Genomic DNA, 12,731 nt, shown 5'->3' on the forward strand with positions numbered 1-12,731 from the left:
AAGCTCCCTTACCTGCGAAGTCAGGTGAAGAGTGGCCTCAGGTATGGGTTGATATAGGTGCACACATTGACATTTGAATTCAGTTCTCCAAGTTCTTTGTGATGGTGGGCTGCATTTGGTGGCAGGATTGCTACTAATAGCCAAAGGCAGGCTTGCACTTTCCCAGGCTCATTCTGAGCAGAGAGAGAGAGAGAGAGAGAGAGAGAGAGAGAGCGCACATGTCTTCCATTAAACCCACACCATCCCATGATTCCCTCTAAACCATGTGAATTTCCCTGCCCCGGTCATTGTCAGATAGATAGAATTATACAATGAAGTAAATACTTCATAAATTTATCATTAAAATATCATTATCAGGAATGTAGCTGGACTTAGTTTTTGATCAGCTAAATTCAGTGCAGCACGTTTAAAAGGTCAACTTGAAATTTTAGGGATAGAGCCCTTGAAACACAGGCGCTCGGGTTACAGCCTTCGAGCAGAGACTCACTGTTAAATAGTATCATGCAAATTATACTTTTAAACAGTGTCTCACAAATTTGCTACGAACTCTGAGAAGATTAAGAAGCTGAGTTTCTAGGTAAGGCGGTTAGGAGAGAAAGTCCGGGAGTTTGCTGTAATTAGTAGAGTTCTGGCTCTTTGGCATGTGTGCTTGCTGATTTGGACAGGATAGTCCAGAGCAGGGGTCCCCAAACTACGGCCCGCGGGCCGCATGCGGCCCCCTGAGGCCATTTATTCGGCCCCCGCCGCACTTCCGGAAGAGGCACCTCTTTCATTGGTGGTCAGTGAGAGGAGCATAGTTCCCATTGAAATACTGGTCAGTTTGTTGATTTAAATTTACTTGTTCTTTATTTTAAATATTGTATTTGTTCCCGTTTTGTTTTTTTACTTTAAAATAAAATATGTGCAGTGTGCATAGGGATTTGTTCATAGTTTTTTTATAGTCCGGCCCTCCAGTGGTCTGAGGGACAGTGAACTGGCCCCCTGTGTAAAAAGTTTGGGGACCCCTGGTCCAGAGCATTGAAACATGAGATTGTGCAGGAAACAGACCCCCTGAGCCACTGGCACAAAGAATCTAGAACTGGTGCTGTCGAGGTAGCACCTGATTTCAGGGTTTCCATAGTGTACCGTGTGGAATTTGAAAGTTACATTGTCACCCCCATAGCACTGTGTCACTTATTTTCCCTGTCTATGTCTCCAAATAGACAGTGATATCTTTGTGAATAGAAACATTTTACTTGGATTATTGCCTTTGGGTAGGATACTGTAGACACTCAGAGGGTAACTAAATGAATGAGTAAGTCACGTAGAGAAGATTGACCAAAGCCATCCAGTATAGAGGTTCAATTTGATTACATTAAATAATAAACTAATAATTGAACTCAAGTCAAGTGATTTCCCCCAAACATTTTTGGGTGTCTTAGTTTCTCATGGGTTCTTCCTTTGAAGTACTATGGTCCCTTTTTTGTTAAGGGCTGTCTTTGCTGGTGTGTCTACAGGTTATATTTTTCTGTTTCGGAAAGGGTGTAGTCTGGGCTGAGTCCAGCTGAGATTAGTCAGGACTTCAGGATTTTAATGAAAAAAAAAAAAAGTAGCACTTCGGTTGGTGCTAGTGTTTCCCACAGGTGAATTATTCACACCACATAACAATTCAAAGTTAATGACCACCTTGGAACCGAGGAGTTCCAGCAGAGGGTCACTTCCCTTGAAAATGTTCCTGTTTCACAGTGAGAGTCTTGTCCTGGCTCCCTGATTGGGCTTCCTTACCCAGAATTCCCATCTCTCTCTCTCTCTCTCTCTCTTTTTTAATTGAGTGAGAGGAGATGAGGTAGAGACAGACTCCCACACAGGCCTGGACCAGTGTCCACCCGGCAAGGCCTCTGGGGGACGATGCTCTGCCCATTTGGGGCATTGCTCGGGTGCTCAGCAACTGAACTCTTCTTAGTGCCTGAGGTAGAGGCCTTGGAGCCATCCTCAGTGCTTGGGGCCAACTCACTGCACTCTAATCAAGCCATGGCTGTAGGAGGGGAAGACAGAGAGAGAGATGCAAGAGGGGGAGGGGTGGAGAAGCAGATGGGCACTTCCGTGTGCCCTGATCAGGAATTGAACCTGGGCCATCCACACGCTGGGCCGATGCTCTACCACTGAGCCAACTGGCCAGGGCCCATAATCCCCATTTCTAACCTGTCCTTCAAACCTCCTATTTTCCGGCTGGATTGGGAGACAAAGCAGGAAGAGCTCATTTGGTTCTCATGTTTTCAGTAGCACAATCCAATTGGCCTAGAGCAGTGGTCCCCAACCTTTTTTGGGCCACAGACCGGTTTAATATCAGAAAGTATTTTCATGGACCGGCCTTTAGGGTGGGACGGATAAATGCACAAAATAAAATTATGCAACTGGCGTAAAAACTGTGGTATTTTTAAATATAATTGTCGAACTTACGAGAACAAGCGTCAAGAGTGAGTCTTAGATGGATGTAACAGAGGGAATCTGGTCATTTTTTATAAATAAAACATTGTTCAGACTTAAATATAAATGAAACAGAAATAATGTAAGTTATTTATTCTTTCTCTGCGGACCAGTACCGGTCCGTGACCCGGGGTTTGGGGACCACTGGCCTAGAGAGTTCTCTTTAAAAGCTTTGAGACAAATGTTCGCTTAGTAGCTATTCCTCCAGGCAGGGGTCCCCAAACTACGGCCCGCGGGAGGCATGCGGCCCCCTGAGGCCATTTATCCGGCCCCCACCGCACTTCCGGAAGGGGCACCTCTTTCATTGGTGGTCAGTGAGAGGAGCACTGTATGTGGCGGCCCTCCAACGGTCTGAGGGACAGTGAACTGGCCCCTGTGTAAAAAGTTTGGGGACCCCTGCTCCAGAGTCTGGTGTTTGTCTGCCCAGGGGCTCAGCAGGGGGTGGCGGGGATGAACGAGAAAGGCTGGGTGTCTGCCCTCTGGGAGCTTACGGTCCAGGGGAGAAGGCACAGTGGACAAGCTGTGGAAGGGTGACGAGTTTTGACAAAGAGCAAGTAAAGGGTGCTAGAGGCTATAAAACTGGGGCTGATGACCAGGTGTGGGGGTCCAGGAAGAACGTGGAATCAGCCTGGTGCAGGCTGGGGAAGAAATCCGTTTCCCAGGGAAGGAACCATCACACAAAACCGCACCTGTAGGAGAGGGGGCACGTCTGAGGAACTACCAGAGGCCAGCGTGGCCGGAGCAGCGGGAGGAAAGAGAGGCAGCAGATACACAGGCCCGATAGCAGGGGGTGGGAGACCCCTCGAGCAACAGTAAGGATGTTGGACTTGACTCCCAGAACACCAGTGAGCTTCAAAGGACTTTAAGCTGAGGAATGACCTGCGAAGATGTATTCATTCTTTACAGCTGCTCTGCCCCCGTGGCATTCCGCCGTGGCTGCCAGCCCTGCCAGCATCGCCTGAGGAGGCTGTCCACGGGGCTTTCGGCCTCTTCCTTCCAGTGCGGCAGACAGCGGCATGAGGAGTAGCCCACTCCCACACCTAGTTTCCAAAACTTCCTCCGAAGTTTAACCAGGAAAAAAAGAAAGAGCGGCAGAGAACACCCACGCACACCCGTCCGTCTGCCCTGGCCCATCTGGTGGATCATCCCGTCTGTCAGAACAGAGCCATTTCAGGGGCCAGCAGTGGGAAAGAGAAAGGAAAGATCTAACAAATGTAAGCAGACCCCTTTTCTCCAAAGTTTCCTTTTCTACCCTCCCCAATGACAGGAAGATTTTTTTTTTTTTTTACTTGAAAAGATAAAAAATACATCGTTTAGGTTCTCAGAGTGTAGAACCAGCAAAACTTTATTTACATGGTTAATCTATTAATATGTGTTTTTGTCTGCTTAAAAACATGGGCTCTCTTTCATGAGATACGATCATGGCATGACTGAGTGGCACGTTGCGTGAGTGGCTGTTCCAGTTCTCCGCGTGGTATACCAGGTTCAGGGCTGCCAGTGGCCTTCGTACGGGAAGAAGGGACGCTTCCATTGGGCAATAACCAGCCCAGAGAGGACATGAAGCATAGTGCATGACAGCGACAATGGGACCACCACCCTGTGAAAGGAAAACGTGCAACATTCTAGGAGTTTGTGGCTCACTGCTGTGAAAACAAGACAAGGGGCCCCACCGTGGGGTTACCTGTGCCGAGCACTACATTCCCAACAAAGGTTTAACTTTATTAGTTTGGCTTTTAGACAAATGAAACCTTAAACCGTCACTCAGGAATCCACCTGCTCGGCACTAGTTAGGTCGTCTGCCTGACAGACCCCCTGCCATCCCTTAAAGAAAAGTGACCTTGCAGTAACCAACCTGCTTTTTTTTCCTAGTGTGACTTCCTTGTTCCCACGCCCTCCTGCCAATAAAAGTCCTTCATTCTGCACAGCTGCCCGGAGCTCCGTTCTGCCTGCGAGATTGGATGCTACCTGATACGAATCGATTTTTGCTCAAGTAAACTCTTGAAATTTTGAGTATGTCCCAGGTTGTCTTTTAAAAGCTCTGGTGTCAGAATAAAAGAACACAAGACCAAATAAAGGAGACCCCAAGGGCCCCCAGGAGGAACCAGCACCTGCGTAGGTCGGACCAAGCCCTGGGCTCCCCGCTTCCTCCAAAGGTCACAGGGAAGACCCCCTGGGGCCCCAGGAGGAACCAGCACCTGTGTAGGTCGGACCGAGCCCCTGGGCTCCTCGCTTCCCCGCTGCCTCCGAAGGTCATGGGGAAGACCCCCTGGGGCCCCAGGAGGAACCAGCACCTGTGTAGGTCGGACCGAGCCCCTGGGCTCCCCGCTTCCCCGCTGCCTCCGAAGGTCACAGGGAAGACCCCCTGGGGCCCCAGCCCTGCAGCTTCCAGGTTTTGTTTTGAGATTTCACACTGTATCTGAGCCTTTTTTTTTTTCTTCTTGGACTGGCCCCCCAAACTGGTAGGAGTCAGACTGGACCTCACTTAGAAACCGGACCAGGTCTGGGGTCGAACTTGGACTGGGGCCAGTGTGAGGCCTCAGGTGACTTCAATTTTGTTTTAAGGCTGACCAAGCCCACTGACCTGACCAAAGGTCACCTTGAATTGCAGTGGCCCCAGCGGAGAACGTTTAACTTAAACAGGCTGACCCGTTTAGGACGTGCCCTGGAGAGGAAGGGGGCTCAGCCAGGCACTCACCAGAAGGGGCAGTGTCTGGTGACCCCGATGACCCCTGCTGGGACACCCCACTCACTCCAGAGCCTGCCGACAGGACCCTGGGGAACTCGGGCACCCGCCAAGGTGAGAATTCTTACTAAGGTCAGCTTTCCCCTCTCTGTCTCCGCCATGCGCGGTCGAGAGAAGGTAGAATTTCACCCTGTCCCCTCTTTCCCACAGTTAGACCGGCAGGCAAAAAAGATCTGTAAGAACGAGATCTGTGAGGTGTGATGTGCAAACGTGCTTTCAGGTGCCCACTGGCCGACCCTCCTCTCTCCGGGCACAGCTGCTGCCTTCCTGTTGCCTCATTCTGTGTCCTGAGAACTTGCCTTGACAACTGTCAGGTTGCTCCCCCCCCAAAAAAAATATGGCTGGACAAAAATGTGGGTTGTACCCTATTTGCGTCTGGAAATGGCTGGACAGAAATATGAGCGCGCTGTCCCAGGCAGGGTCCCACCGACTGTTAGCTCTTGGGAGAATGGCCTTTGTCTCTCTCTCTTTTTAATTTTGGTTTATCTCCGGAAGTGGCTCTGGGTCCTGGGAAGGTAGTATCAGTATATTTTGCCCTCTTTTTGGGGACACCTCTCGTCCCCATGGTGTTGTTCAATACCGCCAGGAGTACTTACTGTTTGTCTCAACGGAAACCTGACAGGGTATTCAAAGGATTTTGTTTTAGGGTAGCTTTCCGGTTGGAAGTCGGTCCAGGTGGAAGCTGATATTCAGAGCCTGATAGAAACGTATGTAGACCTTCCTCCCTAAGGCAAAATGAAACCGTGGGGAAAACAGCTGTGTTGGGCTTGCTGGCTTGCACTTTGCTTGATCAGTGCGCGAGCGCTATGTAAGGCTACCAGGGCTTGCTTGCTTTCGGGGCGCCGGATCGCTCGCCGGCCACTGCGAGGGGCTGTTTTGCTGCTCATTCACCTGCTGCTGTGGAAGCGTTTTCCCTGCCTGTTTGCTTGTCTGCTGTCGTGAGAACCTGACAAACGGGAACGGCCCAACACTTTCCGACTCTGCGGCTCCTCTACCGCCTGCCCAGACTCAACGTGAACCTGCCTGGCCGCGATCACTGGCATTACAGAAACGGTGGCTGTTCCCAGAGGGAAAGAAAAACATTCTGAAGGCTTTTTGTGGGAAGATTTAATAAAACATTCTAAAGACGCACAGCTCTAAATCCTAAACATCTTGATTTCTATCTTAGTGGAAGATCTTCTCCCTGATATAAAGAAGCAAATTGAGGATAATATGGTTTGATGGGGGTGGGGGGGGTCTCCATATCATTCGGGTTGCAACTCAGTTCTTTGAGGAATTAAAAGCAATTATACTTCTCTTACAAATTGAGTCTTTGTAAGAACAGAATTGCAGCTCTAGAATCAATTCAAAACCTACCTATCCTTTTTACCATTCCCCAAACGTCCCGTGTTCATCTCACAAGGCCTGCAGGCACTGTAAGAGATCTGGACCTAGGGAACAGGCGTTCTTCTCGTAGAACCTGCGTCCATTCATTCTTGCTCTGTGCCTTTTCAGGTGTGAGCGTTCTACATAGTCTTCTCTAGGAACCAAGGCTATTCTTATCAGAAGAACAACAACACAATGAAAGGAAAGGCTACCTTAAAAAATTAGGCCTATGGAAAAAAAATCTTAAAAATCTCTTTCACGAACAGTAAGAAAGCTAACTGACCAGGCCAAGTTAATTTGTTCCATCTGCCTGAAATAAAATTTGAATCCAACGGTTTTATAAACTAGGAAGTTTTACATGATCTTAACTATGTCACAGCTAAAATTTTAAAACAAAAGCTGTCAGTGTTTGTATGTTTAGGTATGTGTTTGTATCTTTGTCTATGGACGTATGTTGTAGATGTGTGATACACATTTCTTTCAAGAAATTCAGATTTCTTTCTGTACCTCCAGACAGTATTGCCAAAGTTTATTTGAATAGTTTTATTTAGTTGGTTTAAAGACAAGAATAATTTCAGAAATGCAGAAACTAACTCAAATATTTTTAAGTTCACATGATCTAGGATAATCTTCAGTAAATAAAAGCTAGTTTAATTTTGTTGGTTTAATTAAAACATGCATATCTTTATAGTGATGAGCATTAAATACAAGGCTACTATTCTACCATCTAAGCTCACCAAAAAGTCAAACAAGCTCATGTTTATCTCTATTACAGAGCTTGTCAGCAAGGAAGATCATTTAAGATGATGGTTAGCTGTTTCATGTTTCATAAAATTTTCATGAGTAACCAAAGCATAATGGTTAAGAACAAGTAAATTAAACAGATATAAGTAAGATAAAAGTGTACAAATGAGTCTGACCTCTTGTGACACAGTGGATAAAGTGTCAACCTGGGATGCTGAGGTTGCCAGTTTGAAACCCTGGGCTTACCTGGTCAAGGCACATATGGGAGTTGATGGTTCTTGCTCCTCCCTTATCATTTTCTCTCTCTCTCCTCTCTAGAATAAGTAAATAAATAATTTTAAAAAAAGTGTATAAGTGAACTTTTCAACAATAATTATAGTGTGTCATATGTCTACTTAAAAACAGTTTCTAATATCTTTTGGGGACATCTCAGCCTTCATAATCATGTGAATGCATTCCATATGGTGTCTTGTTTGGATAGAACTTTGACAAAACTTGGGGAAGATTTTATCTACAGGCATAAAGAATGGCCTAAGGCAAAGCACGGAGGCAGGAAAGTTGGAGACAGATAAGTACGTGTAATTGGGGGTAATAGCTAATAATAGCTAATATTTATTGATCACTTATTAAATGCCAGGCACAAGCTAAGCACTTCATACACACCAGTTTATTTTATCTTCACCCTTGTCCACATATAAAGACTCCAAGAGAGCATGGAACTTTGTCTTGTCCCCAAATATATACACTTAAAAATAAAATAAAATAAAATAAAAAAGATAGAGAACACAAAAAATATTCAGAACTATCTGTAAAAGGAAGGAAGGAATGAATGAATCAACATCAGAGCAACAACGTGGCTCATGATCTCAATCTGACCACTATGCCAGAAAGATGAGTTCAGAACCATTTACACTCAATTGTGTTCCGCCTAAATTTCACCCAAGAGTCAACTTTGGAAACAAATGAAGTTTTAGAATTTTATAAAACTAGAATTGTTTTGCCCTTTAGTTTATTTATGGTTTTTGCTTTATTTTATTACTTAAGATTTATTTGCTTTTTCCATTCCGATTCAACACCTTTTGGGGGACTTACACCGACCATCTTAAAGTCCACACACTAGAAGGGTGTTACTGCTTGAACTGGGGGCGGGGCCAAAGCTGGAGGAGAAGAGAAGACCTTTTCATTCGCAGGCCAGGATCCTGCAAATTAAGAAAAGCTGTATTCTCTGGGGGCCCGATAGGGAGGCTGGTGGAGGTGGGGGTAGCACACCACATCCATTTTCTCCTATCTATTCCCCCCCCCCCATTCCTCTCTAGTGGTTCATAAACTGGAAAAAAAGCCAGTGGAAACCACGCCGGACAAAAATGGTCCTTAGAACTCAGCGAAGGCCATACAGCAACTTTTGTTTTATGTCAAATGGCTTACGAGGGGCTGGAGCTGGTTTTAAGTGGTCATGGATTCTGCTTACCGATGAATGTGGTGTTTCATTTCCAAGGGAAAGTGAGTAATATTCTTCATCGGGAGCCTATATTTCAGGCCCGCTATTGAATCATTACTGGACTGCTGAAAGCTTGCAAGTAGGAGTTCGCCCTCCGCAACACTGCTTGGCTCGGGGCCCCATTCCAGCTACTTTAAGCTCTTGTAAACAGCGTTCGTTTTCCATTACAAGCTAGGAAATGTGACTGCGCAGCAATGGAGCCGGGTCCCTGGAGGGGACCGGCCAGGGAGGCCGTTTCCTCACATCTCGTTTTAGTTTCTAACTTGCTGGCGAGGTTGAGTAAATTGCTGAAGCTCCCTGTCTTCCCATCCAATTCTGTCGCATGAACTTCTAAAGCAGCCAGGGACCCGCTGGAGGACTAGCGGGTCCACCAGATGTTTCCTGAGCAAAGACAGCGTGCATTTCCCTTTGCGCATCATCTTGGGAGGGGGGTGGCTGGCAGGGCACTCGGCCCCTCTGACATCATTGGGCGAGGTAGCCTGGGGGAGAATTTCAAAGCCCAGCAGCTTGGCCAGGGAAGAGCTCAGCTGGCAGCTCTGGGCTGGGATTAACTGACCCCAATAACTAGGGAGGAGGAATCAGCAATTTAAGTGTGTTTATTCACCCGGAGGAAGTAGACCCTCTGCTCCCTGAATCTCCATGGGCTAGAGGCAACCTTCCCCAGTGGCCTCCAGCACACAGTCAGGGTCACGGTCACCACATTGCTTCTCATCCCAAGCCTTTGTTTTCCCAGACTTTTGACTAAGGTTGAAGTGGGACAGGTTCAATCAATGACCATGAATAATAATAAAATAAGAATAATGCATAATAAAATAAATCAACTATTCCTTCTTCCCTAAAACAACACATGAGAGCTCAAATCCTAAATAAAAGAAAAAAAAAAAAATCTCATTTCGAACCATCTCCTTATAGACCCCTACCTTGTCATATTCAGGGTATTAGAAACCAGTAAATTAAAATAACTTTTTAATATAGAGGACAACTATGTAATGTGGAAAGGCCAACTTCCCCTTAGAAAGTTTATTAAAAACAAAAAACTAACACACAGAATAGAACATACCATTTACTATCACTGCGATTTCATAAAGGAAAGGTTACTTTTACTTCCTCTACTCAAACCCCCAGCAAGAACTTGTTTCACACTCCTAATCAAATCCAAAGGAGTGAGACTAGAAAGTTTTATGTGACCTAGAACCTGGCCCCTGCCTACCTTTCAGGCTCCATCTCCTTCTTTTCTTATTCCTCAAACACACCTTGGTCTTTGCATTGGCTATTCCCAACATCCGGATACTCTTCCCCCAGATCCGTATGCGGTACACTGTCTGTGGTCGGCAGGGTTCTGATATGGCGCCCAATGACCCCTCCTCCCGGAACTCATGTATAATCCCCTCCCCGGTGTGTGAGCTGGACCTAGTGGCTTGTTTCTAAAGAATAGAATAGGCTGGACTTGCTCTAAAAGAATTGCAAGTGATAGGATGTCCTGTAGAGATTAGGTTACACAAGACCATGGCTTTGTCCTCGCTCCCTCTCTCTCTCTGGCTCTTCTCACTTGCTCTGATGAAAGCCAGATGGCATTTGTGGGTTGCCCAATGGAAAAACTAAAATGGCAAAGAACCAAGGGTGGCCTCTTGGCCAACAGCCAAGTGGGGACCGAGATGTTCAGTCCAATAGGCTGGGAGGAACTGAAATCCGTCAACTACCCCCTGAGTGAGATTGGAAGCAGATCCCTACCTCCTGAGCTTTACAAGGACCGTGTGCCCAGAGGACACCTCTGAGCTATGCCCAGGCTCCAGACACGCTGAAACCATGAGACAATCCACGTTACTGTTTCAAGCCAGTGAGTCCTGGGGTGAGTTGTTACACAGTGATAGGTAACTAATACATGGCCTCACTTTATTTAGGGCTCTGCTCGAATGTCTCCCTCTCAAGCATTCTCTCACTTCTAAGACAAAACAAAGCACACATGATTAATCACATTTCTCTAGTCCTATACTCCCCTGTATTTTTCTTCATGGAAATGATCACTATGTGCATTTATATATTTCTTTATTAGCTGGTTTCCCTTCCGGAAGGAAAATTGAGCACCATGTATGAACACAAGCACTCACATTGTGTCTGAATCAGGTGGACACATATTTACCTTGATAATGCTTCAGTTTATTTGAAAAATACTTAATGTGGGGCTCCTATATGCCAGGCCCAGTGATTAAGAGATTACAGGGTTATTTATTCCTGTCTTCTGGTGTCCAAACCAATTAATTCTTGTCTGTTAGTTAAGCTTTTTTTTTTTTTTTTTATTAAACTAAGTGGCTCTATTTTGATAACGCACCTTTCTATGTTTTTACTTGAGTTTTTGATTAAAATGTCAAATAGGATGGAGTCACAGCTCAAGCTTGTATGGGCTCTGTTGAGGTCCATTGTTAAATAGAACGTCATTATTTGGAAAGTTCTTACTTCAGACTGTGCTGAAGTCTAACTCCTGCCTCTTTCATCTGTTGGCCTTCGCTTTACATTCAGAAGTGATAAGAAACTTAGACATCTATCCCTTTTTCACAAGCCCTGTTCTCTTTGTTGATTTCCTTGGGTCTACGTCCTGTATTGTTGAATTTGTTGTCTCATTTTCATGCTATAGACTTTGGTTGGGTGCTCGGTGTTTCTTCACATTTTGTGCTCGTCTCTGTCATTACGGTTACAAGTTGAACTTTCTGCTTGCTTGAGGAGAGGTGTGAGAGCGATCGCTGTGCCTCTCCATGCAGTGTCCGGCAGCGCTGGCCGGGCCCATGGTGCCATCAGCCATGCCCCCAGGAGTGGTCTCCTGCTTCACCAGCCCCTGGGAACTGCCCCAGCTGTCTGTCTCCAGATTCTGCATTGAGTATTCTCCTCCCAAGGCGGACTCCTCTATTTGTATGTGTGTGTGTTTGTGTGGTAGACCGTGGTTAACTGGCTTAGCTACTATCTGGTCTCACTAGAGATACCGGAGGTGGGTGGCCTCGTAGCGTGAATCAGCCTTGTGGTTTCCATATTTCTTTTTTTTTAAGTGAGAGGAGGGGAGATAGAGAGACAGACTCTGGCATGTGCCCAGACCAGGATGTGCCTCAACTGGGACCCACCTGGCAACCCTCATCTAGGACTGATGCTCAAATCAACAGAGCTGTTGTCAGCATCCAGGGCCAACATGCAAACCATCTGAGCTTCTGGCTTCGAGACAGGAAGAGAGAGAGAAGGGGGAGAGGGAGGGGAAGGGAGGCAGATGGTTGCTTCTCCTGTGTGCCCTGACCAGAGATCGAACCCTGGATATCGGGACGCCAGGCCAATACGCTGTCCACTGAGCATACCAGCCAGGGCCATTTCCATCTGTTACAACTGCTTCCTTCTACATGACTCCTGGCCTCCAGCTTTTTGTGAAATTTTGTCTCCTCCATTTGCTGTTTATTCCTGGACCATGAATTATAATAATTCTTATGTTCCGATTCTTATTTTTCTTATGGATACATTTATGTGTGTATAGTTTATATATTTTAAAAATATATAAACTATAACAATATATTTTATATACCTATGCAATATGTGTATGTAATCAGCTTAGCTACCATCTTGGAATCATTATTTCTACTTCCTTTTCCGTCAAATATTTGATCAGATCATTACCATATTTTTTCTTTCTTCTCTCCTCCTTAGTCTAACCATCCCAAGTTCCTTTTTTTTTTCAGTTTTATTGAGAAATCACTGGCATACATCACTGTACCAGCTTAGGGTGTATGGCACGATGGTTTGATTTATTGCAAAATCACCACCACAATGGGCTCAGCCAACATCCACCAACTCAGACAGACACGAGAAAAAGAAAAGAAAAAACATCTTGCCTTGTGGAGAGGACTCCCGGGATCAACCCTCCCAACAAGCCTCCTGCGCTGC

Source organism: Saccopteryx leptura, chromosome 2, assembly GCF_036850995.1.
Source record: "Saccopteryx leptura isolate mSacLep1 chromosome 2, mSacLep1_pri_phased_curated, whole genome shotgun sequence".
NCBI lineage: Eukaryota > Metazoa > Chordata > Mammalia > Chiroptera > Emballonuridae > Saccopteryx > Saccopteryx leptura.